The following is a 22,046-nucleotide window of genomic DNA, read 5'->3' on the forward strand; positions in this document are numbered from 1 at the left end:
ACAGTCAGCGACAAATGTTCCCTAGTTGATAGCGCATCTAGGGACAAGTTCATTGTTTGATAGAGCAACTGCTAGCGGCTCTGGGGGTGAGTCGAGTGAACCCAAACTTGGTGCTTGTGGTGTACACATTAACATTGTAGTTAATGTGTTTGTAATCATGTGAGTGTGTGGTGTCTGACAGAGAAAGCAAGGGAGTGAGTGTACCCATGGCACTGGAGGGAGTTCTACCCACGTCTGAAGGGGCCGGGTGAAGCCCTGGCTGTGGGCTGGAGCAGGCTGTCGGGGCAGGGAACACCCCACAGAGAAGCAGAACAAGTGGAGAAATATGAGTGAAGATATTTATTGAGTTTAAAAGTAGTAATTTGTGTAGATTGTACACATTTTAACTGTAGCGAGATGAACACAAGAGGTTCCTCTGCCCGAGTAGTTTAAACTTGATCCCTGAGAGTTTATGAACCCTGTGAATTATTAGATAGAGGAGACAAACAAGTTCATTTAGAGGAGCTTTATCAGACTTCAGCTAGTGACATAGTAAGTCTAAGAACAACCCGCCATAGAGGATTTAAAAATCCCTGAAGTGATAAACAGAATAGCCTACCTCTGCAAGCAATTCCTGGGCACCTCAAGTGCATCAAGAGACTGGCACCCTACGTGGGTACTATTGCAGTGCAGAGTTTGTGAGAGGCGCTAATATTGCTGTTCTAGGAAACATCAAAGCATATGCCCCAAGTGTAAATTGAATTTTCTTTATCAAGCTTATTCAGAACCTACGATCTTAAAGCTTGTGTGTAAAGGATCACATCTGATACCTGCCACCTGGGGGTATGTGAAAAAAACCTATGAGACTCTGTCAAGAGAGGTTTGGGTGAAAACGAGATGGGAGAAGGAGATAATGAGAACTAACCAAAGCAAAGAAGCTCCCTGAGCTAGCTCCTTAGGGTGTATCTCAGCCCAGTAGAAAGAAGTCACCAGTAGGGGCGGCTCAGAAAATAAAAAAGATTTAATTCAATATTGCACACACTAATAACCGTTATACGGGTAAGAGAATAGAGCTTAAACTTTAGATTATAATACCTTATTGCAGTTAATGCTGTTTTTAAAATGAGAAGGCAAATAAAATGAAGTCTCATATGCAGATATGCTTTTTTGTCACCTGGAATGGCAGAGGGACTGTGGGCTCAGAGGTCCCTCTGACCCAGTAATGTTAACTCTTAAAAAAGAAAACAAAACAAAGAGAGGGCAAATCAAACGTTGTTCAGCAGGTAGTATAAGACAACAATGTATAAGATCAGACAAAGTTTATCATGCTAAAGCACAGGAACAAAATATATTTAATTTGTTAAAAGCTCCTCCTAATGGAAGGGAGGATGAAGGTGAAGGTGAGAAAGACTTTCCCAAGAGGGAGGATGACTTCCCCAAAAGAGGATTCAAGCTCAAAAAGCATGTCCACTCAGCATATCCCCCTCCTAGTAGTCCAATTTCATGCAGAACTAAGAGGCAAACAGTGTTACAAGCCCCTCTGTGAGAGGCAGTGGGACTAAAAAAAAATAAAATTAATGATAAAGTGCCATTTACCACTCTTAATTTAAAAACATTAAAAAAAAAAGCTAAGAATTATCACATTGATCCAATACTTACTACCAAACATCTACGATATGTTATCAAGCAACACAGTCCAAATTAGGCTGACTTCCAGTTACTACTAGATGCTTTCACTGAAAGAGAAAAACAACTAATCTTAAAGAGAGCAGGAACTTTAGCAGAAGATCACTACAAGAACAAGTAGCTAAATATAAAATAATATTTCCCCCTCCAAGACCCAAAAAAAATCCCAATATATCAACAAAAGCAAACAAATTATCAAGTTATCAAGAGTAAATAACAACAAGATCAGAAAGAGCTATTCCAAAAACCATAAATTAATCTCCTTCTATTCCCTTAAGCAGGGGCCTTCCAAGACTCTGTCCGAGTTTCTAGAGCATTTAAGAAATGCTATGCCTCGCCATACATCATTGGATCTGGGGTCTGAGATAGGGATGAATCAGCTAGTTAATTAATTTTTAAGACCATCTACTAGAGATATTAGGTGTAAACTTAAAAAATCTGGGGACTGGATGAAAGAAACCTCAAAGTCTTGCTAGAAGAGGCATAGCGAGTATTTAATAGCCAAAAAGAAAGATACAAACAAAAAAATAAAAAAGTTAGTAGCAGTGGTACAGGAGGAAAAGCAAACAGAAACACAAAGACCACCCAGACAAAGTCCACCTCACCAAGGCAAAAACCAGTGTGCAATCTGTAAAAGAACTAGTCATTAAAAAAAGCAATACCCAAAACAAAGACAAAATAACCAACAAATAGTTGCACCCATACAAAACAAATAAAAAAAGATCAAGAGATTCCACCCCAGCAAATCCACTAGTTATAACAATAAAACTAAAAAAAAAAAGTAGAATTTTTAGTTGATACAAGGACCACATATTCAGTTTTAAATAAAACTTTAGTACCTATAGAGAATAATTATGTTGTAGTACAAAGAACAACTAGCCAGTCTGAGAAGGCATACTTTCACAAACCTTTAAAATATAAATTAAAGAAACAATGAAATATTCGCAAGTTTTTATATATGCCCAATTCACTTTTTATATATGCCCAAAAGCACTTTTAAAGAAAGACTTACTAGAACAGTTACAAACAACCATTACATTCAAAAATGGGGAGGTTACTCTAGAAGTAAATAATCAAAAGTACATACAAATGTTAAATTTAACATTAGCCATTAAAATGAAAGAAGAAATTAGTGAAAAGATATTAAGTCAAGTATTTCCTGGGGTATGGGCTTCTAATATACCAAAAAGAGCAAAAAATACCCCCCCCATAACAATCAAGCTTAAAAAGAGATAGAACCAGTAAAAATTAAACAGTACCACCTAAAAAAGAAAACAAAAAAAGAATAAACTCAATAATTAAAAATTTTCTACAATAAAAATTATTGAAAAAATACCAATCTAATTTCAATACTCCATTTTAGCCATTCAGAAACTTGATAAGTCATATCAAATAATACAAGATTTAAAAGCTATCAATAAGACAACAAAAAAATTATATCCTATAATAGCAAATCCATGTACTTTACTAACTTAACACCTAAGTTAACCTAGTTTGCCTTTTCAGATCTAAAAGACACTGTCTTTTACCTCCCTGTCCACAAAACCAGCCAAAAAAATTTTACATTCAAATAAAAAAGCCCTAAAAGCAGGCACAAAACCCAGCTCACATAAACCATGTTGCCTCAAAACTTCAAAAATTCCCCCACTCTATTTAGAGAACAACTTACAAAAAGTGTAGAGTCCTAAGAAGTTCTACAAAAAGAAATGAAGTTTTACAGTACATAAATAATCTTCTAGTAACCACTCAGAAGAGGGATGTGTACCCTAGAGGATAAACCTTTTAAATTTCTTAAAGCTCCAAAGTATCAAAGAAAAAAAAAAAGCACAAGTAAAACAAAAACAAAAGTTTAGGACCTTTCTGGTGTTTCCAGTTTTCAGAGCTGTTAAGGTAGTTATACTCTCCTACACAACCTGGCTGAAGGCTCATTTGGTGGCTGCATAATCAAACTAGTTGTTCTGTGTATTTCCCTTTTTGGCTTTTGGTACTGTTCTTCAGCAGCACCATGATCCACTTCTTCCTGCTGCCAATATACCTTTTTAAGCCTTTAACAGATCAGAATCCAGCTTGTTAAAACAATTTGTGAAAGCATTTGGTGACATTCACTGCCTTCTTGAAGTCTGCCCAAAAAAAAAAAAAAAAAGAAAATTAATAGTTACAGAAGCAGTCAGAGCTGCAATGTGGGTAGGAAGTTATTTGTATATATATTTGTATTTATCTGGCTAATATACAATACCTGAGAATCTGAGTTGGCCAGGGCAGCAGAGTTATGTTGATTCTGTTGTTGGGAGAATAAATGACAGAGAAAGCATTAATCTTGCTTATATTTCTCTCAAAGACTCTCTGAAGTAATTTTTGTATCCCTTTTCTGTACTTCTTGGGTTTTGGTGGTTCCAGTTTTGGGAGTCCCATTTTTGTGTGCCCTGTGAATGGTAATGGGGAGCCAGGCTACAAATTAACACTCAACTATTACAGCAATTAACATTACTTAATAATAGAATCATGGAATGGCCTGGTTTGGAAGGAACCTTAAAGAGCCATGAGCAGGGACACCTCCCACTGGACCAGGTTGCTCAGAGCAAGGGATGATCTCCTTCCTAGACTATAAGCACTGCATTTGGCTCACTCTGCTTTCTCACAGCCAGTTGAGAAGAAAAGGAATTGCTGGGTGTGATTCGTGGACAGCCTTAAATGTTAACCAGACAGCAATAGATCATGTTGCAAACCAGTTTGCCCCAGTGACTGTAATGGGAGTTCAGACCACTGGCTGAGCAGTTCAGTGAGTCCATAAATCACTGGAGATATCCACAGTAAATCCAACCCCTTGTTTCGAAAACCTGTGAGAGATTAGGTACAGGTTTCATGCAGATTTTCAGCCTTATGAGGAATGCCAGTGAATATGCCTTTGAGCAGGCCTAGATGATCCATGAAGTACCTGGGAAGCTCTAGAGCACAATATTTGAAACATCTGCAGAAGAGCCTGTGATTCAGTTGATGTAGTGGAATTTCCGAATCACCTTTCAGGTTTTCAGTATCTTTTTCATTTTATTGGTCTCTGTATAAATATCAGAGTTCTTTTTGGCTTGTGCTTGATGGTTCATTGCTGACTTAAATAGATAAATGAATGCATTGCTGTATGGGGTTTTTTTAGGGATAGATCCACCAAATGATGGGCGCTGAAGTGCTCAGTTACTGCTTCAGCTGGGGCCACAGAAGGACCTGGGATGGAGTGGGTGGTGAGATGGAGAGGGTGACATAGTTTTCTCTGTTCTCTAATTCCCTTCTCATGAATTGTGTTAATGTTGGATCTCACATTTTGCATGAGTCAGGAGTGCTGTAGTGGTAAACATGAGTTTCTAGTCAAGTACAAGTGCAACAAGAGAGAAGATGGAAAGAAAATGTGGAAAAAAGCACTGTAGACTCAAGTGAGGATGGAAGAAGGAGGGAGTGTGATGGTTCTGTTCTCTGGCCTTCCAGAGATCTCCATGGAAATGATTCTATCAAGTTAAAAAATAAGAAGGCTGAGCTACATGCTTTATTAAAAACACACCAGATTGAGGTGGAAGAGAACACTGCTTATAAAAAAAAATAAAAAGAAAAAAAAAAAAAGAGAGTATTTTTGTCAAAGATAGGAGGTGGGAGGAAAGTCCACTAGTGCTTTGCAACTTAGTAGTAACAGGCACCCACAGGAGCAAAATATATCTGTGTGCCACTGTGCCTGAGGAGGAATGAATGTGTGAGTGTAGATGTGGGCTAGCTTGGGTATGGAATTGAGGGGTTGTAATCTTTGAAGAGTTGGATGGAAGGGGTTGTTCTGCTGCCTATGAATGAGCAAATTAGCTTTTTAACCTTCTGTAGGGTTACTTTTTCCCTTGCCCTTTGGAGCACCGAGCCTTGGTAATCACCAGGTTTGCTGGTGGCTTCTGTGTGTGAGGTGGCCTCACACAGATGAAGGCATTTGAATAATTGCTGGCACTAATCGCCTAAAAAAGGATTGGGAGGGGATTAAGAAAATGTGTTTGGGGAAATGTGGTCCATGTGCACCATCACAGCCATGAAGGTTAATCTGAAGTTCTTGTTGTGTAAGAGCTGGATGTGATTGGGCAACCAGAAGGACACCCCTGTAAGTGACAAACAAAACCTGCTGAGTTTTCTGGTGATGTAAAATGAGTTCACAGCAAGTAGATTTATATGCAGTTAGTCCCTATCTCCTAAAGCATGCACAACAGATGGATGCAGGCACCAACTTCCCCAATATTTTAAGTGCTCCTACAGAAAATCAGTATTTCTTCAACAGTCACAAAATCACAAAATGGCCATGGTTGGAAGGGACCTTAATGACCATCCAGTTCCAGCCCCCTGCCATGGGATGGGGCAGCCACAGCTGCTCTGGGCAACCTGTGCCAGGGCCTCACCACCCTCACAGGGAACAATTTCTTCCCAATATCCAATCTGAACCTGCTCTCTGTCAGTGTGAAGCCATTGCCCCTTGTCCTGTCACTCCAGACCTTGTCAAGAGTCTCTCTCCATCTTTCCTGTGGGCTCCCTTCAGGCACTGCAAGGCCACAATGAGGTCACCCCAAAGCCTTCTCCTCTCCAGGCTGAACAATCCCAATTCCCTCAGCCTTTCCTCCCAGAAGAGCTGCTCCCCTTGGTGTCCCTGCTCTGGCCTGGCTCCAGCAGCTCCCTGTCCTTGCTGTGCTGGACCCAGGGCTGGATGCAGCCCTGCAGGGGAGGCTCAGCAGATTCCCAGGCTCTGTGGCTCATGTACTTCCCATATATTTATATCACTGGGTTTCCACCATTTTCCCTATTGGACTGTTCATGGTTTTCCTTCTTATGTCACCAGTGAAAATAAACTTAATGTTTATCCTCTGAGTTCACACTGCTCAAGGTGTATCAATAATGGCTGTGAAGCTGCTTGAGTAGTTTGTTTCTGTTTGTTGGGTTTTTCTTTGTTTTTTGTTTAAGAAAAAAGAGGGTGCTGTGTTGTGGAATAAGTAAAAGGGGCTTTTTTACCTGTCAAGGAATGTTGCTCTCCCCAACTGATGCACAGAGGTAGGAAACAAATGTGGAAGGAGAGGTGCTGATTGTTGGTTGGAATGTTTTATCTGAGAAAGAGCCCAAGACTCTCTTTCTGTTCAGTTGTCCCCACTTCTGCATCACTCTGGAGTCTTAAGGATCTTAATGCTTACATTTTTAGTCTAGGAGTGTTTTTCACAGACATTTGCACTTGCTTTTGCCTAGAGATGTAAACAGCATGGTCTTGAAGTCCTCTGTGCTGACTGAGAGCCCAGCCCAGAAAATATTGATCCCATGAGAAGTCTTTGGATCCTACTGCACAGCAAGACAGGAATATCAGCTCCTCTGATGCCTCTTCCATCGTGAGAGAAATGCATGTGGAATATTCCTTCTTGCTGTCTTTTCAACAGATGGAAAGCTCACAAACAGAAAAGCATGAATTTTAGATCTGAATAGGGGGTGGAAAAGTAATAACTCGGACAACAAGCCACAGTCATTGTCACTCCAGGAGTTTACTGTTATTAATTGTCAGCTTCTGTCCCTTTTCCCCCCCCATAATAAAGACTCCAGAAGGCTTTTCCACTTAGTGAACAACCTGTTCTACACAACAGGGAGTAAGGAAGATGAATTCGTCTCTATCTCAAACTTGGATGGGGAAAGAGTGGAACATTTGGTCTGTAGTGAGGGGACACAAGTTGCCTCTTCAAAAATTATCTTCCACAAACTCCAATTAAGTGGAATGCTGGCTTTTGTGAAGTTATCCCAAGGCTGGAAGTATGTGTGTGTGCATTTTTTTTTTTTTTTATTTTAAAGCTGTGAGGTTCATGCCCAAAGCACAGGGTCTTAAAAGCAACATTTAAAAGGTTGAAGCATTGTTTGAGACATGGTCTTTGTTCAAGCTTCTCTTGTTCTTGCTGTCTAGGCTGTATATTTTGATCCTGCTTGAGCGCAGAGGTGGGACCAGGTGACTCACTGTAGTCTCTTCCAAATTTACCTATTCTGTGATATTTGTCTGTGCTGGTGACATGACTTCTATTTCCTCATAATTTTTTGATAAGTGACCTTAAGAAAATGTGCTGCTAACAGTCATATCACTCATTTATCTTAGTCTTTAAACAGAAATTTCCCTCTCTACTACTTTTTCTGTCTGTCCATTCACATCCCTTGTGATGACTGTTTGGCTTGTGCACTTTTCAAGGAAGATGTGGTCCTGGGGCAAATTCATTTGCTCCAATAATCCATTAATATTGCTGGTCCTTAAGCATGGCTTAGGCTTTCTGTGGCCTGTAGTGTTGTGTTTTCATGAACAGAGGGTCTTTTTTTTCTTCAAAAGCATCAGCTGTGTTTCCTGGAGTATCAAATTAGCAATAATTTACTTAAGGAAAATATTGTGAGTTACAAAGAGGGATCATGTCTAATTGCACTGGCCTTCTTCCATCTGGGATTTCACCAGCCTTTTGCCTGTGATCCTTGTTGGATCAAAGCTTCCCTCCGAAGTGGAAAGGACTGGAAAATGGCAAGAGGGAGGAGGATGCCATACAATTCTCAGTATCCTGAACTAAAAGCACCCTGGTGGCATCACTCTGGTATCCTGAACCTGAAAGTCACACGAGTCCTGTCAATTTAAAGGGCAGCATCAAATTCCAGATGTCTGAAAGGCCAGGCCAGGCACCAAGGTACTGTCCCACAGTTTAGGATAGGCATCCTCATATGTTAAATTTGCCTATAGAGTGATTCCATGGTCTGTTTTGCACCATGAATATAACTGAGTCTAGCAGTGCTTAGAAAACAGCTGTTGGCTTCTCTTTAGATCCTATTTATGCTCTAAATACCATGGACAAGTGCTAGCTATTAACAGGAAAATTGTACTGTGGTTTCTCTGAGCCTTTAGAAGTATGTCAGTGCTCCACCTCCACACCCTTCCTCCCAATTTTTGAGTCCCTCAGCATTTGGACACTGAAATTTTGTGAGTCCTGCTATAATTCATGTATCCTCCTTCCTTAAAGGCTATGGACTCCTACATTTCCAGTCCAAAACAGTAGAGTCCTTCTTAAGAAAATCCAAAAACATTGCTAAAAGTAGAGGTAGAAATGCACAGAAGTCCAATTCTAGTCCAGCCAATAATGTTGCTGTAAACAAAAATTATCCAGTAACTCTCAGGATATCCTTATCACAAGCTTTAGAGATCTCCTGAATTAGCTGTTTAAAAACCAACCAAACCAATCATAGGTCCCTTCTAACCTGACCTCTCCTGTGATTCCGTGAACTGGTTTTATTTCCAATTCAGCACAAAGCTCAGGATTTTGGGAGGAGGGTGGATGAGTTGAGTTGGGCTCACCTGTCTGCCCCCTGTGGCACCTGCAAGCCCTGAGCTAGCTGACATTACTTCAGTGCAGAATGCTGAGACAAAATCAGAGGATGAGCAAACCCTGGCGTGCAGCCTTTGCATATAATCCACCTGTCCAACAGCACTGACATCATCTCCTGGAGAAGGAACTGAAAGGAACTTCAGTGTAGAAACCTCAGAGCTGTGTTGGATTGGGTCTCCTGCCCCTTGATGGGGGCTGAGATCAAGTTCTTTCACATATTTAGCACCTTTTACATACACAGCAGAAATTTCGTTTGGAGACAATCAGTTTTTAAAATATGACTTTGGCTTTTTCAGTGCTCAGTTCCATTTTAGCTCCTACACCAATCCTGCCCTCTTTTGCACATTCTTTGGCAAGATGCAGGAGCTCAGTGCCTGGCAGTGAGTGTTTATTGGCTCCAGAGAAGGTGGGCTGAGGGAGTGCTGGGGAGTGACTGGGAGACGCTGGGAAGTACAATGGGAATGCTCAAGGAATGTGCAAGCACTGCAGAGCTACGTGCATGGTGATGGTGATGCCTCATGAAGGCTGACCTAGAACAGAGGTTAGATAGAGTTAAAGAATAAAAGTAGGTATTATTAGAAGGCCTCAATAGATCCACCTAGGGCAGCACAAGAGCCCAGCCTGTGCTACACCCCAGATGAACCCAAAATTGTCACAAAAATGGATGACCAGTCACAAAGTCTCACACTTTTATAAGTTCTGGTCCGTTAGCATATTTGAGCTAATCGTATAATTACAACTCTAGCCCATGAAGTCCCATCCTTCTTGTTTTTCTCTCTTCAGTCCACCATTGTTTATACTCTTGGGCCTGAGATCTGGATTGCCTGTCCTTGGGTCCCCAACTAGAGAAGGAATTGTTTTGTCTACCTATTCTGTGAAGAGAGCTTACCATCCTCTTATATGAAGCCCAGACCCCTAAAGCAGCACAGAATCTGAAAAATATAAAAGCTAAAATCTGAGGCATCATTGGGGCAGGGATTTCTGAGAGATCCCACAAAAAAATCCTGCAGTAACACAGAATGGGAATGTTGGAAGCGGAAGTGAAGTGAAGTGAAGTGAAGTGAAGTGAAGTGAAGTTGTCCTGCAGACGGCAGACAGTGGAGATGGATCCCACAAGGTCTTGTGGGACAGAAAACCTTGTTTTTAAAATGAACTGAGCATGGTTTTTTCTAAAAATGATCAAGATTGATGCTACAGAATCCAGCAGAAGGAAGACTTTCAAAGCAAATTAATTAAGCTGGGAAGAAGAAAAGTAGGATGATAAGGTGCAACAAACATATAGAAGGGCTGCATGACAAATGTCTGCGTCATCTGTCTTTTTGCTTTAAATTCTGTCATTTCTGTGTTTTCTCCTGAATACCAGCATTAGGCAAAAGAGAGTTATGGTGTAAGTTCTTGGGGTGGGTGAGTAATACTGTATTGCAAAGCTCCACAGGGAAATTTTGCCTTTGTTGTTTGCATTACCATATTACCCAAAGGCCTTTGGGAATCAAAACATTATTTTTTTAGGCCCTATGTGGCAGAAGTTTCTCCACTATGAGCAATAACTCTATAAAGAAAAAGTGCAGTGGTAGGGAAGATAAGAACTGGAAGCAATACTAAGAAAATCTGTTATGCATATTAATATTGCATAGAAATTTTTGTGGGAGATGAAATTGGATTTTAGATTATTTATTTCTGAAATAAAAAATGCTGTGCTGAATCTATGGAGATAGCTGTAGATAATTTATCTTTCTGAGCTCTCTTTTTTTTTTTTTTTTAATTTTAATGCAAGAAATATGCTACTAGTGCAGTTCCTGGACTCTGTAGACAAGGGAATGCTGATGGCATCCTAGAGAAAAATCCTCATGTCACTGGAGGAAACTGGAATTGTGGAATATGCTGGCAAACAGATTTTTAAAAAAGCCAAACAGGCTGGGAAAAAGTTAGTGACTTACCATAGAGCCACTGGCTCTAGGTCAGATATAGGTCAGATATAGGTCAGATTCCAATAGGATACCTAGGCCATTGGTAAAGATTCCTGAAGGGAATGGATGGCAGGTTTTATAATCTTAATTTCAGCACAGCCGTTATCTCTGTGGAAAAGCTGCCTTCATAATAAATGAGATTTGTATTTGAGCAGCCAAAATTACATAGTGTTCCATCATGATGTTCAACCTTCTCCCTCTCCAGGATTCAGGGGATACTGGATTTCTGAGGGACAGACAGAGCAAGAGAGGCTCCTGAAGGGAATGTGTAGCTCCAGAAGTTGTGGTGGCCTGGCTCATGCCATGCACTGCAGTACTTGCAGGGAGCACTGGGTGTGCAGCTCCTAGAATGTGCTTTTTCACCTAAAAGCAGCTCTTTTTTCACTCAAAAAAGTCCATCTCAACCATGTCTGAAATTAATCTGAGAGACCTTGGTCACAGCAAAGCATAGACATTGTTCCACCATAACTGAGCTTGCCTGCTGCTGGATTTGGGTTAAAAGTCAAGCAACCCAGAAATTACATTTATCCATTTTGTTGATGATATGGCTGTGAATTTGTCCCTGAGAAGAGAGGGAATTGTCTTTACTGCTTATTTAGTTGAATACCCACAGTTCTTTGATTTCTTTCTTTAGAAACAGGGCAGGACAGTTCCTGTAAATTTAAGCATGTCATGTAAAAATCATGAGGAAGTACAGGCAAGGCTTTGTGGCCTGCACTGAGTGGAATTTGATCACTGTTTATTGTATTGACATATTGGAAGAGGTTTTGTTGTCTAATGTGGTTGCTGATTGATGCTGGCATTAGTGTATGATTGCCTCGGAAGGTTTCCTGTCTCCACAATATCTCAGAACACAAAATTATGGCAACAAATTTTAGAGAAATGAAAGGATTGGCTTCATGAAAAAGTACAAAATAAGGCTGAGGTAGAGTTAGATGGTGATGAGAAAATCTTATGGACTCCAGTCTTCAGGAGCTCCCACACTCTGGCCAGAAATCCACAATATAAAAGGGAATTGGGGAATCTATTCAAGGCTCTCTGTTTAAACTCCTTCTGGGCATTGATTCCTTATCTGCTTCCCTTGTGAAATCAAGGCTTTTACTTTATTAGGGGCTATGCCTCGATAAAGCCATATCTGTGGAGGGATATTTTTTTCTTTTTCTTAACTGAAAGCAGTTCAAATCAGGAATATCTCAACAGAGACCCAGGAATAGAGAGTCTGCTGCTAAACCATTCCTGCTGTAATGGGTTCAAAGGCAAAACTTGTTGCCTTTTCCACTAATGCTCAGGAGAGATGATTTGCCTAGTAATAAGGACTCAGAAAAAATGTAGAATGTAATATTACCTTTATTATAATTTTCTGTTTTGTTTGGGGTTTTTTTTAGATGCTACCTTAGTGTGTCTGTACTTATATCTATAGAATATATACAGACTATCATATAGAAAACAACACCTGCTGCCTAGGGTTGACCCAAAATATCATCTGTTTACTCCTTAAATACAGTCTTTGCAACTTGAAATGTTTTGTATTTAAGCACCTAGATTTGTTGAGAGCTGCTTCAGCAATTGCCACATGAGAGCATTTGAAAAAAAAATTGAGGGGAAATTTGACTTGCAAGAAAGTAGATTTGAGGTTAGAAAACAAAGAGACATTTCACCCTACTTAACCTTTCCAAAATGCTTTCTGTTTGGTTTGTGTCAGTTCCTGTCCCCAGTAGCTGGCACCTTATCCTTAGAGCATTCCCACACATGGAACAGACTGTGAAATTGAACAGAAAGCCAGCAAAAGGCTTTACAATACTTTAAAAGACCATTTTAAGTGGCTTTAATAAAAATATGCACTGTAGTGACTGGGTACAGGCTTGTTCAGCCAAATACACTGATCAGTGAGGGGTTACATTTGACTGACCCTTCTTTACACCCTTTCATGTCCTATTTTTTCCTTCCCTCTTGTTTTGCCCTGTCCCACTAAACATTCCTTAAGTTCAGTCTCTCAGGCCAAACTCAATATCCTCAGCCGTCCTGTTCTTGTTTCCACCTTCTTAGCAGTTACAAATTCCTCTCCAAAGCTGTGCCTGATGATCCTTGGTGGTCCCATCAATGAGTGCTTTTGTTCTTTCCCAGTGCTTCTCTCTCTCTTGTGCACCTGGCTTGGGTCTCTGCATGTTCTTGTTTACAAATTCCTCCTTCATTTAATATTCCCTTGGACGTGAAAGGGTTCTTGAGGTGATGAAGCAAAGGCCCTCACCTTCCATATGACCTTATAGTGGTGGCTTCTGTCTTGTACTGGAGCTCTGGATGTAGCCCTTGAGTGCTTCAGGAGCTGAACAGGGAGGCAGAACATGTGCTTCCACCATTTCCCCTTCATCACAACTGATTAAACGTGTGTTTAATATGGCACTCACAGCACTGCACAGTATGGGCAGTATTTCAGCATGTTGTTTGCTTGGCTATCTCAAAACCTGTCATCATCCTTGAGACAGAATTAATTTCTGAAGCAATGCTCTGGGCAATGATTCTGGTGCTGTCACCCTAAAAAACAACAAAGTCTAATTGTGATGGGAACAAACTTTCAAAAGAGAGTTCAACAGCACCAGAAACTTGCCTGTTTTATACAGTTATAATCTTTTTATTTTGCCTGGATAGAGAGAATCAAGTCCTTATTTCCTTCCATATTTACATATTATTGTTTTCAGCAGAAAATGGCTGGAGATGGCCCTTTTGAGAGCAGTGGTGCAAAGATATTTTCTCATCAGCCCGAACAGAGCCTTAGACTGGCTCTGAATGGGAGAGCACTCCTGAGATTGTTGTCTTTCTCTTCCACACAGATAATAAACCTGAGCTAGAACCACCAGTGCAGATCAGAGATTAAAATCTGCCCTTTGCCACCATGTGCCTGTTAGGGGCAAAAGGCAGCATGCTCTCCCCGTGGAAAGAGAGGCAGAAGTGTGCTGCCAAGCTGAAACAGAAGAAGAGCTGTAATGAGCCTAAAAGAAGTTGGGAAAGTATTAACTTACACAAGTGACCAGAATCTGTAACTGATAGGGAGACAAACAGCATCTGTGTCCTCTCCCTGCTTCAGGGCCAGCAAATCTCTTCACTCTCATAGCAACAGCCACACTGAACAGATCTGCAGGAGCTTTCATCACCTCTACCAATATGTGACCCTCGCCCTGCTGCTCTTGTTTGCAAGGACTCTATTTTCCATCACCTCTCTTCAGGCAGGCTGGACTGCCCTTCATTCTTTTGATGAACTAATTACACCCTTGGATGACAGGCCAGTGAGAGGGGAAGAAATATGGGGAGCTAAATATCATCTTGTGAGCAGGATAAATACATACAAGAGTTGACTTCTGAAAATGTCTCTATTTGACAGGAAGCGGGAGGATTTGACATCCAGCTTTCAAAGCCACATTGCAGAGGAGGGTCAGAATGGGTCAGTCTACTTTCCCTTCAAGGGAAGTCTTCTGGAGCCTGGGAAAGAAAACAAGATATGCTCTGCCTCTGGCTCATCTTGTTGGTTTGGAAGGCTGTGACTCCCTGTACTTCTCCTGCACCAGAACTTCTCTGCTTTGCAGGAGCTAGGCTGGGAGTGTAATTTGTTATAAACAGTCTCTCACTTTTCCAGCAGCCTCCCTTCAAGCCCTGAAAGGCCACAATCAGGTTCTTTAGTCTTGCCCATTTCCTTTCAGGGTTGGGTCAGAGCTCTTTACCTTGGATTAAAAACATCTGGAAGAATCAGGGTTTATCATAGTCAAATCCACTGTTCCTGTATAATCTCTGTGTCTAATAACCATTCCTGTTATTATCCCAGTCTGTGGGAATAGGACTTTACTGCTGCTGCCCTTGGTCTCTAGCTAGACAACTCTTGTACAGAGTAAAGAAAATATGCATTTCTGAAAGTCCAGTGACTCTGTTGCCCTTTCAGTCTTTAAAGGCACCAATTCCATCAGTAGGATTGGTCTTCAAAAGTGTTTCAAGCATCCAAGAGCATAAAATCCAGTGCAAGACAAAATTGTTTAAATTTGAGGCTCCAGGTGCTATATGAAGACTCCAAAGTCTCTCAGATTGTTTAAAGATTGCTTGGAGCTAATTGGTTGAGAGTTAGGTGCCTTTGAGAATCTGAAAGTACCTTGACCTTATTTTAGACCCTACATTCTGAGTTGACACTTGCATGTAAAGCCATTTTGGTCTTCTAGGTGGAATTCCAACAGAAAATAACAAAGCAGGCTGCCAATGATACCTTCAAAGTAAAAGTAAGGATACCTTCAAAGACAGTTTATTTCTTGATCATTTTCCTATAACTGATAAAAAATTATAATGTTTTACCAGTTCAACTACTTTTTTTTTTTTTTTTTTTGGTGTATTACTGTCCAATCAGAAGTTTTTTGACGAAGCAACAGTTCACCTGAGAAAAATTTGTTTCATTTTCAGGAAAAGTGGAACAAATAATTGCTCTGCTTTTGAAACCTTCTCTTTTTGTTAGTGAAGGGTGTATTTATATGCTAAATCTTTCTTAAATTATTAGATGCTTATATATAGGGTTTTTTATATGGACGTGTCTATGTCTTGCAGCACATTTGAGGGCAGTAATTTTAAAAAGAGGGGTTTTTCCAAGGGAGAGAATTAAATTTGCATTGTCTGACTTTTATTAGCATAGTACTCTATATCTGGCATCACCTTTTCAGTGATAAGACTTCATACCTTTGTCTCACTGTGTGGAGCAGCTTGTCATATGATTTTGTCTTGCTTTAGAGAATCAGAGCTTGCTGGTGCTTCATTTGTACTCTGAGAGCTCTGGAAATCTTTTCCCCCCTTCTAGCTCAAGGTTGCTCCAACTGCATTGCTGATTTTACTCTGTTCTGTTCAAAGAAATCAAAGAGAAAACTTTACAAAGATTTCTTGGTGACTCTCATCTAAAGTTTATGCCCTGTTGTGCTCTGAGTGGGTAGATTCAAGTTTTTTCCTTTATAAATTGAACTGAATCACACCTGGCTGAGGTTATTCCACAAAGCTGAACCAGAGTGTTGCTTGTGTGGAATATTGATTCCAACAAGTGAAATGTTCTTATGGAGCTCTAGAAGGTGATCATCCCCAAACCTGAAGGGCTCAAACTTAAAATTTGAAATTGCTGAATAGGATTTGTGTGATACCATCCCTTCCTGGGGACTAGGAGGAGATAAAGCAGCTGTACTTGCACAATAGTTCTGCAAGGAGGTTAATCTTTCTGGTTGATATATTCCAAGGCTACAGAAAGACTGGATAGGATTGACTTCCAGAGTACCAGTAAACAAGGCTGTCTCTTCTGGTTTCCACCCTTATTTTCAGCATTTTTCCTTATCAAAATTAGGTACCATCAGATAGAGTCTCTAGGGTGGAGAAGGAAAACAGATTTGTGAGGCATCATCATCATCTACTGTGTTTTGTCATGCCAGGATGGAATAGGAAGAACGAGTGATAAGAAATTTATGTCTTGTATTTTATTAGTCATCCAAGTCTTCAATTATTAGTGCTATGCTAATGAAGTCTCTTTGGATTGTCTGACAGATCTTATGATAAACTCCTTAACAAGACAATAAAACTGGGAGGATGTCAATTGGATAATTAGCTGATAATCAATATCCAGCAGCTGTGACAAGATGGCAGGCAGATATCAGGCCCTGCTCCAGGCTCTGGGTACTTTGTCGGTTCAAGTTTCAGGGAAGATTTTGCCAAAACAATAATAATTGCATTGTGTGACAAGAGTTGGGATAAAGGAATAGCAGCCTAATAGTGACATTAATTTTAACTGAATATGTAGAAATCATTTCTCCTACACAAATCATTATGAAGTGGTTGATCCTGGCAATTTGAGTTTTTTTCTTGACATGGGCATTAGACAGGGAAGATCTGAAATTCCCTGAGTAGAACCTTAAACTCCTAAATCTCCAAAGAGCCAGGGATATCAGCCCTTTTTACATTAAACATTTAATTATAATTTCATGGATGCAAACCTCATTGGATGGTTCCTTTACAGCCTCAGAGGAACAGGATTTACTTCATTTATGTGTAGACATCAACAGCAAAGACAGACATAATTCTGGGCAAGATAACTCCCATGATATCCAGAAAGAAGGAGCAGGAGTTGCCTGGTGTAGGGAGCTGTCCCTATTCTGATGGAGATGTGGTGCATCCTGGAAATCTCTGGTTCTGTTCATTACCTCTGGGGGTTAGGATGGCCACATTAAATGCCTGAAGTTCAGAGAGATGAACCTCACTGTGATTAAACACATCACAAATACCAATGAGAATAAGAACTTGCTTGGAGGGACTCTGTGTGTGTGTGGCAGATCCAATGGCATAATAAGGTTTTGTGTAATAATACAAAGCTTTGTAAAATTCAGCTTATTCCAAGTATAACTTGGGGATAGAAAAGGGAGAGCACAATTTGTCCACAGAATGGACATTTAAGATCATCTCATTCCAGCCCCCTGCCAAGGACAGGGACACCTTCCACTATCCCAAGTTGCTCAGAGCCTCATATACCTGGTCATGGACACTTCCACAGATGGGGCAGCCACAGATTTTCTGAGAAACCTGTGCCAGGGCCTCAGCACCCTCCCAGGGAAGAATTTCTTCCTCATACGCAGTCTAAACCTGTCCTCTGTCAGTGTGAAGCCATTCCCTTGTGTCACTCCAGGCCTGTGTAAAAAGTCTCTCTGCGTCCTTCTTGCAGGCCATCTGTTACCTTTCACTGCCAATCCCAATGAAGATTCCAACATGATTTCTCTATATGATTTTCCATTGTGTTCCATTGACTTGGGTTGGTGAGAAACATACAGTATTGTGGACAGGATATTTCTGTGAAAATTAGGACTGAACCCTATTCTTGATTTAACCACCTAAAAATGCGTGGGGTTTTGGTTTTTTGGTGGGTTTTTTTTGGCAAAATTCCTGAATGTCACAGAATTCCCTCCCATCCTAGCTCAGGGAAGTTCGGGGGTTTCTGGACTTGTGTGAGGTAAAAAGCAGGCTGGAGGAGACAGGGTGGGCAGGCTGTGCTGGGAGCATTTCCCTATCATGTAGCAGAGGGGGACATTAAAAATGCCTCCTGCAAGTTTCTGCCCTTGCTAAAACCTCTCCTGAGGATTTTGCTGTGCTGCAAAGCACCTCAGCAATTCCTTCCCTGCAGCTTTTGCCAAGCCTGGCTTGCACTGGCCAACTCAAACCAGAAAAAGATGATCACTGCCTTTACAGAACCTCCCAGAGGCTGACAGACCGTGGCTTGAGAATCAGCTTAAAAATAGGAAATAAGGGTAGGGGAAAATAAAGAAAAAAAAAACACCCAAAAAATGGCAACCCATCAGAAGCAGTTTCCACAGCTTCTTGCATATTAAAGGAGCTTAGTGCTCCACAGTTGTACTGCTGGAAAAATCTGACAGGTTTGCACTGAAAGACACCACTTAGAAGTGTTAACTTCTTTTATCTTAGCCTTATGGAGCCTTTTCACTGCAGACTATAATGCTGGCTACAGCCTTCATCATTCATTCTTAAAATGTGAGGTTATTGTGTAGCTACATTGGATACTAAGGGAAACAGATGGAGCAAGGAACACAGTGAATCACAGGGAATCTGTTCACGAATTTTTCTCACTAAGAGGTTTTTTCCTTACTGAGCCTGCCTTAACATCAGAGCAAGCTCAAAGCATCATCTAAATGCCAGTTCCACTGCTCCCTGGTTGGGATTCAAAGCTTCCAGATAAATGTTGGATTTGTCCGTTTAAGTTGGGAGCCACCAAGGAGAAGCAGCAAATTGTTTCTCATTGACTTTAAGCTGGATCTTTGTTCCTAGTCTCTCCTGAAAGTCCCAGCCTTGATTTCCCTGATGACCTGCAGTATTGTGCATTGTAAACCTCACATGCAGACCTGCTGATGTCAGCCATAAGAAGGCACTCCCAATTCCTAACAGAAGCCATACCTCCTATCTAAATTTACTGTAATTCCAGACTACCCATCAGCCTTCTGGCCAGCTGCCTCAGGGCAGGGGATGGCTCTGTGGTTATATAGACAGGGTTGTTGGAAGCACCAAGGGAGGGCAAACTGGCACAATTCCCACAGTCAGAAAGCCCAGACAGGATTTCCATTGCTCTTCAATCAGATAGGATGGAGGAAGAATGTCTCTGATGATCTCAGCTGGGAGCTGATAACCTTCCAGAGCTGGATAAATAATAAATGGCTCCGGTGATGGTTGTCTTTGAAATGTGCTAATAATTTTGGTAGAATGTGCTGGATGGCATGGGTGTAAATCTGCGCCCTCTAGGTGATCTAGAGTTTGTCACTGGTGTGTAAGAGAACAGAAAATGAGGGCCTTTTGTGAATCCAGTGGTTATTCCCTGGAGGACATGATCAAGGGAAGCATCACCACCTCTTGGTGTTCTCAAAACAGGATGGCTTTCAGAAAGTAGAAGCTTTAGCTCAATATCTCTCATTGTGTTTAATGAAGAAGCAAATGGATGAAATGGATGAAATTGGAGTCTGTGGAACACAAAGAGATGGCACCATAAGATCAAATGGCTCCTTTGTGCTTACATCTTTCAGAAAATCTTTTGCCTGTATTTTCTTTAAAGAGTTTGGAGCAAAACATTTCTAGTCAGCTTCTGAACTGGTGAAAAAAATAAAAGTGATTTTTTTTTTCTTTCTATCATTACCCATTCTGAGAAAAATGTTTTGGCTTGATTTGTTGTCATCTGATTTTCAAGTCCTTTTTTTTTTTTCCCCATGGCTCATATTGCAGTAATCTGTACCCTTGGAACAAGATGATCAGAGCTTAATATCTGCCCTTACTGAACTAATCCTCTTGGCTATGATGTGTGGCAAAGTGGCAGCTCTGAAAGACTTTGGTATCATCTGCCCTCACCCACTGGGTGGGATGTGGTGAGGAGCTGTGCTGTTTTGCATGGAGTGAGAGCAGAATATTCCCTGCTGTTCTCTCTGCAGGAGGGAAGGACTTTGCACCACCCCTTCAGCTGGAACGTCCTGCTCCTCTTGGCTTACCTCCACACAGGCTGGGGATGGGGGAGAGGGAATACGTCAGTCTTCCCATCCATCTTCAATTCCACCTACATTGTCTTTGGAACGCGAGGTACACTCAAACAATTTTAGGCCACGAGATAAAAATCTAAGGCCTTTTTTCTTCCTCTGTAGCAAGGAAAGGACACCCAGCTTCTACTAAGAGAGGACAGAAATCTGTGTTGGTGTCAAGGCTCCCACTTAGCTGACACAGGTAGCTTGTTCTTCCAAAAGGCTCCATCTCAGCTGACTCTTGGTGTCTCCTGAGGCAGGAAAAGGCAGAGTTAACACATTGGCAAAGTCAGAGCTGGAATCCTGTTCTGCATAAGACCATAGGTTTGCGGTGTCAAGGGTCAGGAATAGACTGGGGGAGGTGCAGGAAACCTCATTCCCATTCTTTGCAAGGGGTTGGAATACTGTCCATTTGCTGTGCTGAGGTGGTGGCACAGTGGAAAAACTGTAGCTCTTGGGCTGGGCAGACAATCCCCTGTGTGATCCTGCATCAGGCTGTGTGTCTGTCTCTGCTTCTCTGGAGTCTTGGCTCTTGCAGTCATAGAATCATAGAATCCACTGAGCTGGAAGGATCATCCAGCCCAACTCTGCACAGACACCCCAACAATCCCACCCTGTGCATCCCCAAGAGCACTGTCCAAATGCTTCTGGAGCTTTGGCAGCCCTGGGGCCATGACCATCCCTGGGGAGCCTGTTCAGTGCCCCAGCACCCTCTGAGGGAAGAACCTTTTCTGATATCCACCCTAACCCTTCCCTGACACAGCTCCAGCCATTCCCTGGGTCCTGTCCCTGGTCACACAGAGCAGAGATCAGGGCCTGCCCTCCTCCTTGTGAGGAAGCTGCAGAACTGTTGTGAGCTCTGGCCTCCGTCTGCTCTTCTCCAGCTGAACAGAACAAGTGACAGCAGCCCTCCTTTTGTGTCTTCACCTCCAGGCCCTCACCATCTTCCATAGCCTGACTGGATCCCTCAAAAGGAGTTGGTACTTACACAGGCCTGTTGCTATATGTGGCACTGTTTGAGATATGAAGTGTGCCAAATAAACAGCAAAAAAGAAAAAAAATGCCTTGTCCTCTCCCTGTTCTTGATCCTTGTAGAATAGGTGGTGGTTTTATCCAGTGTGACAAAGAATGGGGCTTTTCTTCCCTTTTCTTTGTGGTGGGTTTTGGTGATGGCGTTTCTGGATCACTTGACATATCTCTGCCACCTTTGAGACCTTCCCTTAGGATTCATGTCACTCCCCAGTATGACCCTCTGGGAGCTGGCAGGAAGCAGTGCAATACCAAACCTGTTGGTGACCTGGACAGATGGCCAAAGCCCTTTCTAGACCCAAGGTGGCAGGAACTCTGCTCCTGATTTACACTGCTGGAATTTCTGGAATTTCTGTGGCTTGAATGGAGACTTTCCTCGCCTGTGAAGTGATGGGAGAGCCAGGGTGAGCATTTCTCCCCTTCTCTGGCAGGTGGGTGTTGTGTCACATGAGGCTTTGGTCCCCTGTGTCACCGTAGTAACAGCAAGGCATTGTTTCCTGACAACTGTCAGGGTTGCTAAGAGAAAAGTCAGCAGCTTTGGTAGATGTGACATCTCTGACATCCTCCACTCACATTACATTCGGATGGGTTTGATGGAGAGAAGACAACCTGGTGGCCAAGTCTCATCTCTTTTGACCCAGCTGAATGCTGGATTTCAGAAATAATTACAGTGTCCATAAGGCAATGGAAAAGCCTGCCTGGGAGATGGGGAACATGGATCCTCTTGTTTGCCATGCTTACCCCATTTAATAACTACAAGTGACACTTACTGCCCTCTGCTAGGAGATGAAATGATTTCTGGGAATAAAAATCTTTGAGAAGGTAATGATTGCTATCACTGGTCTTTGATGCTCTGGTTCCCCAGTCCATTTCAGAGGTGGCTTCACTGAGAAAGAAACTTTCCTCAAGCTGTCTGCTCTGACAGTGATTCATTC

This window comes from Melospiza melodia, chromosome 4 (genome assembly GCF_035770615.1).
Source record: "Melospiza melodia melodia isolate bMelMel2 chromosome 4, bMelMel2.pri, whole genome shotgun sequence".
Taxonomy (NCBI): Eukaryota; Metazoa; Chordata; class Aves; order Passeriformes; family Passerellidae; genus Melospiza; species Melospiza melodia.